General features: G+C 38.0%; 1 long non-coding RNA gene across 4 annotated transcripts in view; it reads left to right on the top strand.

The window, feature by feature from the left end:
* Positions 1 to 18,514, top strand: part of LOC147006089 (uncharacterized) — a 161,144-nt gene that overhangs the window by 73,595 nt on the left and 69,035 nt on the right. For 2 of the 4 annotated variants that reach the window (XR_015047556.1, XR_015047557.1), the window contains exon 5: positions 6,679 to 6,766. This is a non-coding gene — a long non-coding RNA (uncharacterized LOC147006089). Of the gene's footprint in view, positions 1 to 6,678; positions 6,890 to 18,514 lie in introns of those variants that run through there. The other 2 variants (XR_015047558.1, XR_015047555.1) reach the window with 1 other exon arrangement.

Raw genomic sequence — 18,514 nt, 5'->3', positions numbered from 1 at the left:
TCTTGTGACACATCATTGGTGTCTATTCATAAAGAGGAAGCACTGTACATATCAGGACACTTTTGACCCAAGAAGGAGGCCCTTTTGGTCTTATAAAACCCTTCATTGAGAAAAATGAGAAGCAGTTTCTATTTGCAGACATGTGGCTTCTGAGTGGAGAAGGTACAGGGTGAGTCAGGGCAACCAGAGCTATTCTAAGTTATTTCAGTTGGTCCTTGGAAAATTCATTGTTGAGTGGGGACAGATAACAGCACATTGCCCTTCATGCTCACTGACTCTATTCAGATATGTTTAGTCACATGAAGCCTGAGTTTTCTTTTTACCCTATGTTTTATGAGACTCCTGCTGGGGCAACATAGCACACACATGTCTTCTCACCCCTGATTAGAGGAGTCCTTGCCAGAAAAAAAAATGGAGATTATGTAAAAGTTCAACTTTGTTTTGCTTATAGGAAAAAAGGTGAAAAGGTATGTAGATGAACATGATTGAAGAGCTATGTACAGGAACATGGGTGAGCTAAAGTCAGCCTCCTCACTGAAAGTCCTTCCTGGCCTGGGTGTTGACTCATTAAAGCTGGAGATCACTGCATGACTTGCAGACAGGTGGAAAAAACTCCTCTTTGGGAGTTCCACTCGTCATAGCCTTGACAGCTCCAAAGTTGTTGGCTGCTTTTAAATAACCAAAAAAAAAAAAAAAAAAAAAAAAAAAAAAAAAAAAAGGCCCCTTGGGAATCTTTCCAGTTTCACCTTACCAAGTCCTGTAAAGTTTAATTATTTGCCGAGTCTCCTGAGCCTCTAGCCCCTTTCCTAGAGGGAAAGTTTGAGTTGCCAAAAAATATCTGGATAGACCCTAGATTAGCCCATGGAATGTCACTATTGTCCCCAAATCTCGAGATTTCTCACAGGCCCTTGTAAAGCTTCCCCTATGTGTTTAGATCCTGTAGGAAACACAACCACTAATAATTGGGATATATTCATATAGAAATATGGAGACCTGTGAATTATTTTTTACAGTGCATTGATTAGTCTCATTTTTAACATTGGTTATAGCATGGACCTGAAGTTTAAAAATACAATGACAAGCTCTTGATTTAATGTCCCAGGATAAAAGTATTTAGGGAGATTTGTCTCTTTGAAAAATCTTAACTTGTAACAATAGAACCATCTGGAGCTGATTTCTGAGGACACCATTAAAAATACACACCCAATTTACTTATGCTTCAGCTCTGAACTGAAGCATTGTGAAAGTGGCAGTATATGCAAAAATATATTAGTTTTTTCTAATTGCCCCTAATTCATATACATAGCCTTTTCATCTCAACCCTAAATGATTTCAGCTTAGCTTTACTTGTGAGCATGCATACATGCATTAGCTCATAACAGATAATAGAAAAGTTAAATGATCTAAAATACATTTTACAGGATACTTTCATTTTGTAATATATTTCAGAAAATGGGACTATATTCTCCAGGAAGGAATATTAAAGCCATGCGGGACAGTCCAATAACTTGTGGTGTTCACTATGGATTATTTAGATGTTTATTACCATAAAAAAGGGTTGTCCATCAAAATCTGATGAATTATAATTTCTAGGGTTATTTTCCCAACAACATTTCATATCTCAAGCCAAAAATAAAAGCTTTCAATAATAATCCCTCATTAAGAGGATGATAGATTGTTATGACAGATCTTCATCTTCCTAATTCCCATATACATAGTTTCTAGTCCTTCAAAATCTGGCTTAGCACAGATAGTGATATGTAAGTGCTGTTTGTCCCTCTCCAGTGCCCACCTCCTGAAATCTATTTTGTAATCTAGATCCATACCCATGCACTGTCAGCTTCTCATTTGTCAAATCAAAAATGCCACTAGGGAAGCTCTACTGCTTTGCCTTAAGAAGAAAGTTTGGTGTCTTCACAAAATTGCTGTGTGTTCCTGGACATGTCACTGTATTCTGGTTGCTTGTCATACAGGAAGCAGGAGACTGGATGTTGGGCTTCTGGTAGTAGATTTTGATCAACAATAGTGAGATCTTTCAGGTTGTGCTGCTATAACAAGAATGTTTTATTTATTTCCTAATTCACTCTCCCATTCTTGTTTTTGTGGATCCCTGATTATCATATTTTTTCCATGTATCGAGTAAATGATATGTGCTAAATCTGTGCTCAGCTTTTCACAGATAGGAGGCAACTAGACTAAGAATGAAATAGAAAGGAAGGGTATGGGCTCTGCATTTTGTACAAGAGAGGTCCCTGCTCTCAGTATTCCTTACCCAAGCGACATCTGTGTTTAGCATTTCCTACAGTAGACGTGAATGTTCCCAATATTGTTTAGATAGAAGAGGTCTGAAATTAAGTCTCCCTATGAGGAAGATATCTGTGCTAGACCTCCATAAACAGGAGGGACATTGCTCAACATTTCATACACAGGGATATCCAACACCTGCTATAAATGGACATACCAGCCTTTAAAACATGCACGTATGTGTCGTCTGATTATATATATATATATATATATATATATATGTCCCTGGAACTGGAGCTAATGACTTGTGAACTGCCCAACATTGTTGTTTGGGAGGACTGAATTCTAGTAGTCCTTTATAAAAGCAACAACTGCTCTTAATGACTGAGACATCTTTCTAGTTTGTAGCTATTTTTATTATGTGTACTTTCCAAAAGAAACAAGATCACATGATTTTCCCACATCCCTTTTGTCTTAACTCACACAATCAGCTTTCAACAGGAACATGACCTTGGCTAGGGAGGTGGCTCAGTGGGTGAGATCAGTTGTTAATCAAGCTAAAAACTCAAATCTAAATTCCTAGCAAGTACATAAATAGGTAAGAGTGGCCAAAAGTGAGCATGTAAAGCCAGGCCTATGAAGGATGGAGACAGAATGATTCTGGAGTCTTGCTGATTCTCAACCTAGGTCCATCTTCTGGGAGAGTCCCTGTATTAAAGAAATAAGGTAGAAAATGACAGAGAAGGACACTGAATATTGGACTTTGACTTATTTTCACAAGTGTTCTTGCACTCACATGTGTACATACACTATATACACTTTATACACTATACACGCACACACACACACACACACACACACACACACACACACACATAATATCTATGGAAAAGAATCATGATGAAGATTAAGTAAAGAGGTGGTCTATAATGGGCCAGTGACAGCCAGAAGTTGGTTCCCTGGCCTCATCTCTTGTCAATAACTCTTTACTACATTTCAAGTTAATTGCAATTCATTCCATATATGAATAAAATAGCACCCAGAGCACTTTCTCAAAAGCCATATTTAACTGTATGGAATGAGTGCTAGAATTGTAGTCAGGAATTGTTTGTTCTGATCTGAAACTACTCATATTATATTCTAGAGCATCATTATATTAGCTGTGAGCTATGACTTCTGAAATGTGGTTTTGGGGAAGCCTTTTCTCACAAACATTTCATCAGTGATATTCGCAGTCAAAACTACAAGTAAGAAATTTAGATTTTCAATTGTAGTACTTATAAATTGACTCAATTTCACACCTCTGACAGGAATGTTGATTTTTGAAATAAAATTGATTATTCATAGCAAGAAACATAATGCATTATTTATTATTTTCAATGTGGCTGTGAATGAACTAAATGTTTGTAAGAGTTTATTTAAAATAAATATTATTTTAATTGTGTGTGTGTGTGTGTGTTGGTATACATGAGTTCAAATGTTCACTGAGGCCAGAAGAGGTCATCACATTCCTTATACCTGGAACTACAAGTGGTAGTGAGTCCTCCAGTGTAGGTGATGTGACCTGAACCAAGTTACCTGTAGAATCATACATCCTCATATCCATTCACACACACACACACACACACACACACCCATATCCACAGACTTTAGAAGAGTTCTTAGTTTGCTTTTTAGGAGTGTATTCCATCAGATTCATGTAGATACAGTACATTCTGTATTAGACTTGGTTCTCAGTTACTAAAGGAGGAGGGGAGAAGTTGGATGTCCATGAATGAATTTATTCTTTAAACAAGAATAGAATGTGATTTATTGATTACATTTAAAAAGAACAGTGGGATAGACAGTACTTTCACACAAATGCAGTTTTAGGAAACTTCTGTGTAGAGGTTTTTTTTTTTTTTTTTTTTTTTGCCTGCAATTCAAAGTTTGATGGCCAGTGTACAGGACTGGTGGTTACATAGACCCACTGTGCACATCCTCTCCAATGGCCCAAATCTGCCATGCTAAAAATGGTGATGTAATCCAAGAACAAGAAAATAAGTTCAGACATTGAGGCCATAGTGTGCTGGGCTGCAATTCTGTGTTGTCAGATCACAGCACTCATAGGCTAGCAACTTTGAAATCCTGAACTGTGATTGTGAAGATTCCCATGAAATTCCCTTCACATTATCCATGCTGTCAAATACTGCACTTCCTTGTCAATGGCAGTGCTTTTGTGGATGATGACCTCTAGTCAAGAAGGCTTTACCTGGAAAGAATGCTATATTTTTTCTCTTTTCAAAAAGATTTGTGTGAAACTCATAACTTTCCTTATTCTTTATTTCTTAATTAAAAACATTTTATTTTTCAAACATAGGTGTATACATTTGAGTCTGCATAGACTTGTGTAGTTATGAGCACACATGTACATGAATGCTAGAAGAGGGTGTTGGATATCCTAAGGGTGGAGTTACAGTTGTTTATGAGCTGCCTAATGTATGTGCTGGGAAGAAAATCGAGCATTTCTGAAAGAGCAGTACAAATCCTATTCAGATCCATTATTCCTTTAAAAACAAATAATTTTAGACTGAATTTATTTATCAGAGGAAGACAAAAAGGACAGCACCAAGTAAAATGTTTGTATTTTCTTAACATCTAAGTGAACAATTCACTTTAAATGTTTTTATCCATTACATTTCAATTTATGTCTCAGGCTAACTAATGAAATCTAATCATCTACTTTAGGCTGAAAATCAGAGCTCTTTCTGTTTATCACATTCCCTTATTAGCTTCATCTGGAATGTATTTCTACAGTAGCCTCTCTTCCATGCCAGTGGCTTTGTTACTGGACTGCTTGAATCAATTATTAGGAAGTCACACTTAAGAACACAGAATGCACAAGGAGTCCCTTACAAAGATGGGCTTCTAGTTTTAAGGCTGAAGAAACATGCCCAAGATGGTTACTCCTTTCTGTCTGTTTTCTAAAGAAAATGTTGTATATATGACCCCACACTGCTGACAAAGAGCTTATACATATGTAGGTTTCAAAAAATCGTTTTGGAAGTGTAGAGAGCAATTGAATTGTTTCATGAAACAATAGTGTTGCAGATGTTAGTGTAATTTTTCCCAATTAGTAGGCTTGTCTTATTCATTATCTCAAGTGATCTTCAGGGGAAACATAGACAGTTCAAAATACATGCAAGCAGTTTTCTAGTTATGGGGTCATGTGACTGGAATTTTAGTATTTGGGATGGTGAGGCAAAAGGATCAAAAATCCAAGGCCAACAGAAGCTACATAAAGAGTATCTCAAAAATACAACAAAAAGCCTCTCCCTTTCCTTCTCCCTCTCCTTCTCCCTTTTCCCCCTACCCTTCTCTCCAGTTAGTTTGAGAAGCAATATATGACCTCTCACCTCTGGTTACCATCTTGCTTTTATTATGCCATCATGGACTCTAATCATCTAAAACTATGGCTAAATTAAAAGATTTTTTAAAAAGTTCCCTTGCTCATTATATTTTACCACTGAAATAGAAAAGTAACTAAGACAGAAGTTGGAACCAAGAGTGGAGCATCAATGTGACAGACCTGACCATATTGGTTTTGGAGAAATGTTGGAGACTTTGGGTCTTTAATCTATGAAAACAGTTGAATGCTAAAATCCGAGACAATCTTATTAATAGCCACAAGGACTACGGAGACCCAATTCCAGAGCTTTAAGAAGGGAAGAATATTAACAAACAAGTTAGAGACTATTACTGTGATATTTTGGGGGAGAATGTCTTCAATTCTGCCCCTGTTCTAAAGTCCTGCCTGAGGCTAAATAAAAAAAAATGTTTGGATAAGTTTCTTCTGTATGGAGAATTTCAAGGCTGGCTAACAAGCCACAACTTGGAAATGCTGTTCACATGGTTCTGACTTTACAACAATGAAGAATACACAAATAAATGGGTTACAGGATCTTCTTCTGAAGTTAAGGAGAGCTAGGCACATTGCAAGAGAATCCCTTCATGACCAGCATAGAGGACCTGAGAGGCCATTGAAAAGCACTGTGAAAGTGAAGCCTGGACCACTTTAGAGACCTGAAGATGTTAGGGATACCAGAGCTATGGTGTATCTTCCAGAGAGAGGTACAGAGTGGAATCAGTCCAACAGATAGAAGTAGATGGACTTCTCTTGCCGGGCGTGGTGGCACATGCCTTTAATCCCAGCACTCGGGAGGCAGAGGCAGGTGGATTTCTGAGTTTGAGGCCAGCCTGGTCTACAAAGTGAGTTCCAGGACAGCCAGAGCTATACAGAGAAACCCTGTCTCGAAAAACCAAAAAAAAAAAAAAAAAAAAAGATAGATTTCTCTCATTGTTTTAACTTTGAAAATATAATCCCCAAGTCAGACATAAACTTTTATTGAGAAAATAGGTAGAATATGTTACCTACATCCTCTTGTCTTCTTACAGGAAACTTGCAACCAGTTTTTCTTGTCCACCTTACCCCTGCAAAGCAAGAACGAGAACCAAAGAACACCATATTCAGAGTACTACACTTGTAAGTTTTGTAACTAAGAAAGATGCTGTCATGTAGCAAGCCGCTGCTGTGACTTTGCCTCTACCTTGCCCAAATGATCAGATCAATCATCCACTGTAATGAATGATGTATTCTTTTCTTAAATTTCTGTGTCACATGTTTTGTCAGATAAAGGAGCAAAAGAACTAACTCAAAAATTGGCCCCTCTGAGAGTGGAGATTTTCCTATCATAGACTTGAACAACTGCCCTTCCTCTGGTTTTGAAGCTAGATCTGAATTGTGGGGTGAATGGGTAGCAAATATGACCTGGAGAAATTGGAGATTGCTATAAAAGAGCTTAATAGGAAATTCTGGCAAGTGTTTCCATTAGAAATAGAGACTCTAAGGACTGCATACATGAAGTTTTATATGGCATGAAGTATTCTATTAAGAATTTGACTACACATAATTCATTGTATGTTCTGACAAAAAAAAAAATGGCTACATTCTGCTGGAATCCTGAAGAACTGAATGAGGCAGACCAAATAACATGTCAATTAACCTGGTGGGAGAAATTTCAAAGCATTATTGTATTTAAGCTGTGATGTGGTGGCTGTTGCAAGCTGTTTCCAGCTTGTGTATCATGAGAACTGAAGTGAAGTAGTACAACACAAACATCTGAAAAACACGAAGTCTGGTGAGAAAGAGAGATGAACACGATTTAAATAGGCAGAGAGAGACCAGCAACTGTGACTTTAGCTATAAAATGTTTAGTGCTATTGAAGGAGGTTGACTTCTGTGTTAGGATGATGGACTAAGGCAAGACTTTCCACATTCAGTGTTCATCAAACCATCCTAGATTTAAGTCACCTTCAACATACACTTCTAAGACAGATGGGGTCACAATGTCTTGTTCTGTTATTTTGCAAGATTGGAGATAATATCAACTTAGGAAACAGAAATGCAAAATTGCTTTCATGACCATCTGAAATGTCTACATTTGACAGAAAAATTAGTCAAATTTTTTAATTTTATTATTTTTTAATTTTAGTACTTTGACATTTATAAAGTGGATCCTATCTCACAGGCTTACAAGATAAAGAAAACATGCAAATGTTTGACTCAGAGCAGGTAGTAAAGAAGACTTCCCATAACTCTGTGTACTATGGAGCTGCAATGTAGCCCTTTCCTTCATTTCAATTCCTGACAGGCCTCTCTTTGGCAAGGTGCATGTCATTCCCTGTGAGATGCTGGGTTGGCTAGTACTCTTTGACTCTGACAGAGTGCCTTGACTTCTGCCTCCTAACATCAGACTCTCCCCAGTGTTCTTGAATGACATACAGCTCTCCTAGTAACTGAAGCATAACCACATTCTTTTGTTGATCATCTTAACTTTGTGAACACATACCCAGTGACTGGGCTTTAGATTTAAGATTTCTTGGCTATTTCCAATGAATGGACTACTTCATGGTGGTTTGAAAGATGGAACTGCCCGTTTTGGGTTTCAACTTTGAGATATGCTAGGCTTACTTCAGCACTGAAAGTATTGTGAAATCATATATTAGAACAGAAGCGATTTTATATGTAAAGTAATATTGATGATTCTTTCCTTTACAGGTATTCTCAAATGGAATACATCTATATTTAAATATTGATGATCTTTGGAGAATTAGCATATGAAATCTCAAACTCAGATAATACAGAAAGTCTACTTTATTCTAAAGTAGTGTGGAGATATAGATATAGATATAGATATAGATATAGATATAGATATAGATATAGATATAGATATAGATATAGATATAGATATAGATATAGATATATTTTTTAAGAGAAAATGTATTTAGCTATTTAGCTCTCTGGCTTTTTAAATCTAAACAGATTTTGATAGGTGAACCTGACAAAACTGCAGATGCAGCATGAAAAATATTAGAAAAGCATCTTCCCTTTTTTCCCCTATATGTATGTGTGTGTGTGTGCATGCGTGTGTAAGAATGTATATAAATTTCATACCTACTCCTACTCCAGAACAGAGTATCAATTTTTAAAAATCCAATTGAAAAATACCTTTGTTAGAGCTATAGCTCAAAAATATCTAAAACATTACTATAATTACAAAAATAAAAAATAAAAGAACTAAAGATAATTTCTACACACTGGACAATTAAATGGTTCACCTGAATTACATTCAGTTTCTTTCTTTTCATTATTAACAAATATCAAATGTTTCCACTGGGGAGTCAAATAATTCATTTTTGCTTTATTTCCTTTAAAATTCAAATTTCAGTGAATATAGTGTGTTTCTCTGACTATGATATCATGATTATCATTCCAAGCTGAAGGTTTTAAGTTGGATGTAATCAGGTGGGTGCTTATTACCCTCAGGGTCTCAATGGTTCACCAGAAATAGATGAAGGTATGGAATCTGGTCAAAGCCACTTTCCATTCATGTAGTAAATGGAAGAAAAACAAACGCTGACACCATTGCATACACTAGCAAGATTTTGCTGAAAGGACCCTGATATATCTGTCTCTTGTGAGACTATTCCAAGGCCTAACAAACACAGAAGTGGATGCTCACAGTCAGCTATTGGATGGATCACAGGGCTCCCAATGGAGGAGCTAGAAAAAGTACCCAAGGAGCTAAAGGGATCTGCAACCCTATAGATGGAACAACAATATGAACTAACCAGTACCCCGGAGCTCTTGTCTCTAGCTGCATATGTATCAAAAGATGGCCTAATCGGCCATCAGTGGAAAGAGAGGCCCATTGGACTTGCAAACTTTATGTGCTCCAGTACAGGGGAACCCCAGGGCCAAAAGTGGGAGTGGGTGGGTAGGGGAGTGGGGGGGGGGTATGGGGGACTTTTGGGATAGCATTGGAAATGTAAATGAGGAAAATACCTAATAGAAAATATTAAAAAAAAACTTGGGAATTAAAAGAAAAGAAAGAAAGAAAGAAAGAAAGAAAGAAAGAAAGAAAGAAAGAAAGAAAGAAAGAAAAACTAAACATGAAACCCCATCTGTGTGGATGGCTCGTCTTACTTGATTTTTAGACTGAATCTTTGTTTCTATTTGTGTATGTGTGTGTGTGTGTGTTAGTGTGTGTGTGTGCTGTGTTTGTATGTGAAAGTGTATCTGTGTTATCTGTATTGTGCATGTATGTGCGATATCCATCTGATGTCTGTCTGTCTGTGTGTGGGGGTGTGTGGGTGTGTGGTTTCTATGTATGATGTGAATTCATCATTATCCCTCCTCAATTTCCTCTGTTTCCTTCCATCTTCTCCTTTATTATGTTACACATACTTATGTTTCCCATTCTCATATTGTTACTGTTGGAGTGGCTGCATAGTTTCCTTTTGAAAAAAAAAGGAAAAAAAACTTTTCACAGATGATTATCACAGATGACCAAGAATACCCTAAGAATGTGACATTCTATAAAGGATGGTTCTTCTAAGGATGCACAGACACTATATAGGAAAGCACACTGAGAGTGGCTGACTTGGCTAACAATCTAAGCATCATTTGTCAAAAGTAACAGGTAAACTGTGTCCCAAGTCATCAAGAAGCTGCTGACGAAAAAAAAAAAAAAAAATGAAAAAGAAAAAAACTTCAGTAAAGTGATTAGATATAAAATTTACTCAAACAAATCAGTAGCCTTCCCTTATACAAAGGAAAAATGGACTGAGAAAAAAATTATGGAATTAACATCTTCCACAATAATCACAAATAATATAAATTATCTTAGTATAACAGTAACAAATCAAATGAAAGATCTGTATGACAAGAACTTCAAATCCCCAAAGAAAGAAATCCAGTAAGATCTCAGAAAAGGGAAGGATTTCCCATACTCATGGATGGGTAAGATTAACATGGTAAAACTGGTCATCTTACCAAAAGCAATCTACATAAATCCTGATCAAAATTCCAACTCAATTCTTCACAGACATGGAAAGAGCAATTGTCAAGTTCATTTGAAATCCAGAAAAAAACAGGATAGTGAAAACAATTCTCAAATATAAAAGACCTTCTGGGGGAATCATAATCCTTGACCTCAAGCTTTATTACAGAGCAGTGGAGAAAAAACACATATAATTGGTACAGAGACATACAAGTTGTTCAATGGAATAGAATTGAATTTCCAAAAATGAGCCCACATACCAGTGGACAATTGATCTTTAACAAAGAAACCAGAACCATGAAGTGGGAAAAGGAAAGGATCTTCAAAAATGGTGCTGATCTAGCTGGTGGTCTGCTTGTAGAAGAATGCAAATTGATCCAAATTTATCACCTAATACAAAGATCAAGTCCAGTTGGATCAAGGAACTCTACACAAAACCAGATACAATAATCTAATAGAAGAGAAAGTCAGAAATTACGTTGAATATGTTGGTACTGAGGAACATTTCCTGAGCAGATTATCATTGGCTCAGGCTCTAAGATCAACAATTGACAAACAGGACCTCATGAAAATGAAAAGCTTCTGTAAGGAAAAGGGCACTGTCAATAAGACAAAATAGCAATCTACAGGTTGAGAAAAGATCTTCACTAACCCAATATCTAATAGAGGAATAATATCCAAAATTTACAAAGAACTTAAGAAGTTATACTACAGAAAACCAAATAACCCAATTAAAAAAATGGGGACCAGTGATAAACAAAATATTCTCAACTGAGGAATCTCAAAAGGCCAAGAAGCACTTAAAGAAAAAAAATGTTCAGCATCCTTATTCATCCACAAAATTCAAGTCAAAATAACCCTGAGATTCCACCTTACACCAATCAGGATGGCTAAGATCAAAACCTTAAGTGACAGCCTATGCTGGTGAGATGTAGAGAAAGATGAACACTTTTCCATTGCTGGTGGGATTGCAAACTGGTACAACCACTCTGGAAATCAATCTTGTGGTTCCTCAGAAAATTGAAATAGTTTTACCTGAAGAACCAGCTGTACCACTCCTGTCATATACAAAAACTATTCTCCACAATATCACAAGGATACATGTTCCACTATGTTAATAACAGCCTTATCTGTAATTGCCAGAAACTGGCAACAACCCAGATGTCCCTCAACCAAAGAATGAATAGACAAAATATGGTTCATTTACACAATGGAATACTATTCAGCTAACAAAAATGAGGACATCATGAATTTTGCAGGCAATTTGATGGAACAAGAAAATATTCTGAGTGAGGTAACAAAGACCCAAAGAACACACATGGTATGCACTAAGAGAAAAATGGATATAAGCCAAAAAGTTCAGAATACCCATGATAGAACTCACAAAACATATGAAGCTTGCCAAGAAGGAAGGCCCAAGTGTGGTTACTTCCATCCAACCTAGAAGTGGGGACAAAATAATCAAGGGAGGTAGAAGGAGTGATGGACCTGGGTGGAAGAGGGGAGGGATAAAGAAAAAGGGAACAGGATGAGATATGGAGAGGAGACAAGAAAGAAATGCTGAGGGTCAGGAAAATTAATAGAAATTTGTAGCACTGTGGATTTATGGGCAGGAGGGACCTCTAGAAAGTCCCAAACAACAGGGATGTAAGAGGCTTCCAGGACCCAATGGGGATGACCTTAGCCAAAATGGCCAACAGTGGGGAGATGGAACCTGAAGAGTTGAACTACAGTTGATAGACATGGCACCTATTTAAGGTATGGGGCTACCTGACCATCTTCAAAATTTTTGATCCTGAATTATTCCTGTCTAAAGAAAATGTAGGGAGAAAAATGAACCAGAGACTGAAGGAAAGGACACCCAGAGACCAGCCCAAATTGGGATCCATGCTATGTGTAGGCACCAAATCCAGACACTATTAGTGACACCATGTTGTTCTTGCAGAAAGGAACCTAGCATGGCTGATTTCTGAGAGGCTTTACCAGCATCTGATTGAGACAGATGGAAATACTTAATCAGCCAACCATTGAAATGAGGTTGGAGACCCTTTTGGAAGAGTTATCTGAAGGACTAAAGAAACTGAAGTAGATAGCAAACCCGTAGGAAACACAACAATATCAACTAAAATGGACCCCTCAGAGTTCCCAGAGATTTAGCCACCAACCAAAAGCATACATGAGCTGGTGTGTGGCCCCTGCTACACATGTAGCAGAAGAATGCCTTGTCTGGCCTCAGTGGGAAAGGATGAGCTTAATCCTTTTTAATCTTGATGTTCCAGGCAGGTGGGATGCTTACCGGGGAAGGGGTGGTGGTGAAAGTGGGTAGAGAAGAACCCTCTCAGAAGCAAAGGAAAGGGGAATGGAATGTGATGAAGATTTCATGGAAGGGCATAAGGAAGGGGGAAACATTTGGAATGTAAATAAATAAAATAATTATTTCAAAAAAGAAGTTGCCAGCAATCATTAAAAAAGAACATGGGTATAACATTCTTGAGTTTTGGGTTTGTTTGTTTTTTGTTTTTTATTTGTTTTTGTTGGTTAGTTTAGTTTTGCCTGTTGCTGAAGGAACAAAGGTGAATGGCTTCTAATACAGAGTTTTGAGATTATCTGAATGGAATGTCAGTAGTCTAAGAGATGAATTGCATGAAGTATTGCTCACTAAAGGTATCTCAGAGCTTCAGGAACACCTAGAAAAGTACCTTCAACTTTTAGCAAGGGATACATCTGCCTGAGTGAGTAAATGTGCATGTTTACATGTGTGAATAAGCATATGTGCAGGGAGCACATGCATGTGCATATGGAAGCTAAAATACAACCCCAGATGTTGTTTTCTAGTCATTAATATTCCTCTCCATATCTGTTATCTTTTATCCCAACATAAAAGCACCTAGTATACTCTTCTGCCAAGCAGCACCCACAACTTTGCATTACCTGCCCTGATAGACTGTGTTCTCCCAACCCATGTGGCAAAGCAAACCTCCTTTCCCTTGAGAAGATTTCTATAAAAATATATATTCTAGTCACCATCTAGTACTTTTACATTTTACAGCGAAATTTAAAATGGAGAGGATCCTGTTACCCAAGTCCCTTATTTTATAGAATCAAATCATAACCTCTGATGTAGGGTGAACTTCAAGTCTGATAGGAGGAGGTTTCTTTTGACATATCATTTAAGTTGTTTCAACATCCCGTTTCATGGATGATGAAGCCTTCACACCTGGCACTATCACTGGCCACAACCACAACAACCACCATAATCATCACCACCACATTGCCACAACCTCACCCACCATTACCACCACCACCACCACCACCATCTTCACCATCACAACCACCACTAAGACCTCTAGCATCATATGACGACTAATCTTGGTTATCAAATTGAGTACATTTGGAATCAACTAAAACCCCAGATATCAGACACTACTGTAAGGAATTAACTAAATTATTTGAACCTGGAAAACCAACCCTAAATCTGGGCCATACCTTGTAGATGACATTCCAGGGGTATAAAAAGAGGAAGGTTTTACCCTTTGTCTGCTTTTCTTCAGTCTTGTTGGCCAGTTTGTCTATCCTGATGCTGTGACAATTAGAGTGTACACTAAAAACAAATAGCTCCTCATGAATCCTCCTGGACCCCCAGCTCCAGACTGGTACAGTAAAGATGCCCAGCCTTGTTCTCTAAACAACTAGATTCCTAGCCTGCTAGCCTGACTGTAGTGAGACGACCACTGAACTACAGAAACCATAGATTTAAGTTAATCTAATAAATCCCATCTGGTGTGTATGTGTGTGTGTGTGTGTGTGTGTGTGTGTGTGTGTTTTATAAGCTATTAGTTCTGTCTTTAGAGAATCCTGACTGGTACACATCACTATTATCACCACTGCATCCTTGCCAGCAGGGAAAATGTTGTCTCAATCCAGAGAGTTGCATTCTGTGCTTTCACTTGGAGTCCCCTGTCATTCATTTTACCCATGATCCACTAGGCAAGAACCAGACTATTTAAACCATGATGGGGAGCTCCCACTGCTTCTGCTTTCAATGCTACTTCTGTTCTGCCACTTTCATTATATACTTCCATGATTTTGTTAATGAAATCATTGCCTGTTTGTCTACTGTAAGCACTAATTAATGAATCCTAGCCACCACCTCAAGCCCCTGAAGACAGAGTTTGAAGCAGATACACTGGCCACCTTAGGGACAGAAATGTAGCACAGTCACAGTGGGCTTTCACATACAGAGCTTCTACGGGGGATGTCTCCTTCAGTGTTCAGCAGGACAAAAGAGGAAATCAGTAATAATTCAGTGACAATCTAACCAGACACCACAAACAATAGTGACCCAAGAAGCTGTATTATATAGCACTTCAACAAGAAGAGACCTGCAGTGGGTAGGTCTGGCAACCTGGTTAGCTTTGACACCTAGTGCTAGAGAGAGCCTGAGCACCCTAAGGAATTACTGGGCACTTTATAGAAATACAGTCTACAGTACTTGCGCTTACTCCCCAATGACTGTTACCCTAGTTGGATGTAGGGATATGGTGTGTTGCTAGATTGTACAGTGATGATCATAAGAGAGGCTAAAGCTCAGCAGCTGCATCTCTAAGCTTTGTCCCATGAGAAAGGCAGTGCTCCTTAAGTTAGCTGCACAGATGTCTTGCCTCTGAGACTAGTGTTATCATTAACATCCTACAAGCTTCGCTGTTAAGACTTTAAGGATAGAGTGGGCCATATGAAAGACTATGACCTCCAGTTTAATGAGAGGCCCTGAACAGTACCCCCAGACTTCCCTGGGACTAAACCACCAAACAAAGAAAACATAGTGGAAATCATGGCTCTGGCTGTGTGTGTAGCAGAGGATAGCCTAGGTGCTCAACAGTGGGAGGAGAGGCCCTTGGTCCTGTGAAGGTTCTATTCCCCAGTACAAGGGAATGCCAAGGGCAAGAAGCAGGAATGTGTGGTTGGGGAACAGAGGGAGAGGGAGGGGATAGGAAGTTTTCAGAGGGGAAAACAGGGAAGGGGATAACATTTGAAATGTAAATAAAGAAAATATCCAATAAACAAAAGATTAGGTAGAGAGCAACAAAAAAATAAAATAAAATATCTGGCCTCTAGGCGGTCTTATTATAAACCAATCTGGACTACCAATGCATTTCGATTCAAATGGACGAATTTATTTAGCAAGCAAAAATAAATGTGAAACAGCAAGTAGCAGATAGAAGAAAACAGCAGTTAAATGTCAAAGCATTGCAATTCATGAGCTTAGAACATTCAACAAAGGTGACTGGAGTAGCCTGAGAGCAACAGCAAAGGTAATATCATCCAACCATTACTTACAACATCTAAGAAAAACCTATTGTGGGAGCTTAGTTGTGGGAGGCAGTTAGAGTTTTGATAGTGTTTCTCTGTGAGTGATCTTCCATTTCCTGAAATTCTAGCTTTTCTTTCTCAGTTTAGTACCACTGGAGGAATGATAGTAAAAAAGTCTGGGAGTAGTTTACCTTCCAGTTGTCTTCAAGAATGTGGGAACTTTAACACTCATGCAGCGAACTCAGAAAAGCCAGTAAAAATATACCAACATAATCCATATAACAAATATGTACAGACCAGTTCATGTTCATCCATACATGTACATGCAGAAACACACATTTTAATCAGAACATGATAGAAAGAAATTTGCAGAAAAAAAAAAGATGGAAAACATCCAACTACGGTAATCCTATAAAGACAAAGCAGGGCTTGGGAAAGCCACACAAAAATCCAGAGCTAAGAAATGGGTTAGTAAGGGTCACAGTCTTCTAGACATCATGAAAACCACTCTAACTTCTCTCCCACCTATGGCCACATGCTGTCTTGGAAGTGCTTTCTCTCATTTTTTGTTTTAACAGCTATCTGCCTTTACCATTATTCACATGACCCTGTGTGGTGCATGATTATTGGCACAAGAACCTGGAAATCTCAGTCACACCACTTGGGTCTAGATACCCAACTGGAACTGTGCCATAGAACAGAAAAAGCAGCTTCAAGCAGCTGTGAACTGAAACATCCCAGGAAAAAAACAATTTTGTTTTTTCTTTTCTTTTCTTTTTTTTTAAGAGAGGAATTGCTTCATGTAGCTTCGGTTTGAGGGATGTACACCATCCAAATGGAGAGAGCATCATGGAAAGACCAACTCTTATCCATGAAGATAGAAGGCTAGTTTCTCACATCTCAGTAGATCAAGAAACACAGAAAAGGGAATGCTGGTGTTCAGCTGACATTTCACTTTTTAAAGTTTTTTTATATGAGACATTTGTTACAGCCATAAAAAGCCTTACTTACATAGTGGCCAGAGGCAGATCATGGAAATAGAGCCTGACAGTCTGGGGTTTGCTGAGCCATAGGGATCACAGGCTTTTCTGACCAAGTTACTTCTCCCATTTGACACTTTCTATTTGTGTTAAGTGGACTTTTTACACAAGGTGGTATTCTCAGATATAGAAACATTCTTCCCTGAAAATTTTATAAGAAAGTTCTAGACAGACCTTTCTGTAAGGCAAATAGAATTCACTCAAGGAAAAGAGGAAACAGGGATAAATAAGTAAGTGCACATTCTCTGAAATGTAGATACAATCATCCCAGATATATGGACTAGCTCAAACAAACCAAACATATCCTTCTTTCTTTATTTAATACAAACTTTTTATTACCCCCCCCCACACAATTAAACAATGAAATAACTTTTAAGGTATTTTAAAATAGATTTATGTATACTTTATTTGGTACGTGAGATGTACATGGATTAAAGTAATCTGGAGCTCTGTAGTCATCTGCAGCTCAGAAGCCTCATCTTCATCCTCCTAAGAGCCTTGGTTGGATCCAAGGAGATCTGACCAGTATGAGGCATTGGGATTTTAACACAAATTTTCAGAAAGAGGTAAGTAGTACTATAATATCCCTGCCTTGCCCAGGGATGATGTTGTCTTCTCTCTGAAGGCCACACTGCCCATATATATGAGGTTCTACATCCTCCTTAATTAAGTTCTATCAATCAAAGGGCCTGGATTCTCCATGTGAAGAATTAAGCTTCCTTTGTAAAATGACTCCAGGCATGATCTAGAGTTGGAGTGTATTCTAAAGGAATTATTATTTATGAGGCATGCAGTATCGTGCAGTATAAAAGACACCTTTATTTCTACAAATTATTAATGCAATTGACACAATACCAGAAAGATGTACATATTAATTTTAGTCATTTCAAAGGAGTGTTTTCTAAACATGCATTTATGTATGCAAGACTGAAGATTGAGGACAGGGGTAGCCTGTGCAAAACAGTGTCTTCTGGACATAGCAGAATAACTACACTCATGAACTCACAGATGCTGTAATTAAATGCACATGACCTGCACTAGATCAAACCAGTCAGAATCCTAACAGAGTGTGGGAAGAATTCACAAGCCTCAACACCTGACTGAGGAGTTGTGGATCTGTGATGGTTTCTGGGATATGAAGAGTTAATTTTCTGTATGACTATGGACCCTGGAAGGTTGACTGTGTTACAGCATATGGCCCCCCACACAGGTATATATAGGCAGTACAAACTATATTGAGTGTGTTATTAAAAGGAAAATATTGCATGAAGTTGAGGAGATATAGGGATGACCAGGCAGATCTGGGAGAGGTAGGGGTGCCTATGTTAGAAATACATTGTGTAGAATTCTCAAATAATTATTGAACACACACACACAATTTCTGTATGTCTATGTGTTTGTATGAGTTTGTGTGTACTATGTGAAGTAAGTTCGTGCAGAGACCAGAAAAGGATATAGAGTCCCTGATCAGTAGTCAAAGGTACTTGTGAGTTGCATTATATGCTGATAATTGAAAATAATACCACAGCAAGGGCAGGA

Source organism: Mus caroli, unplaced genomic scaffold (assembly GCF_978045245.1).
Source record: "Mus caroli unplaced genomic scaffold, Mus_caroli_1 scaffold_1, whole genome shotgun sequence".
Taxonomy (NCBI): Eukaryota; Metazoa; Chordata; class Mammalia; order Rodentia; family Muridae; genus Mus; species Mus caroli.
This window is presented reverse-complemented; position numbering and strand designations above follow the sequence as displayed.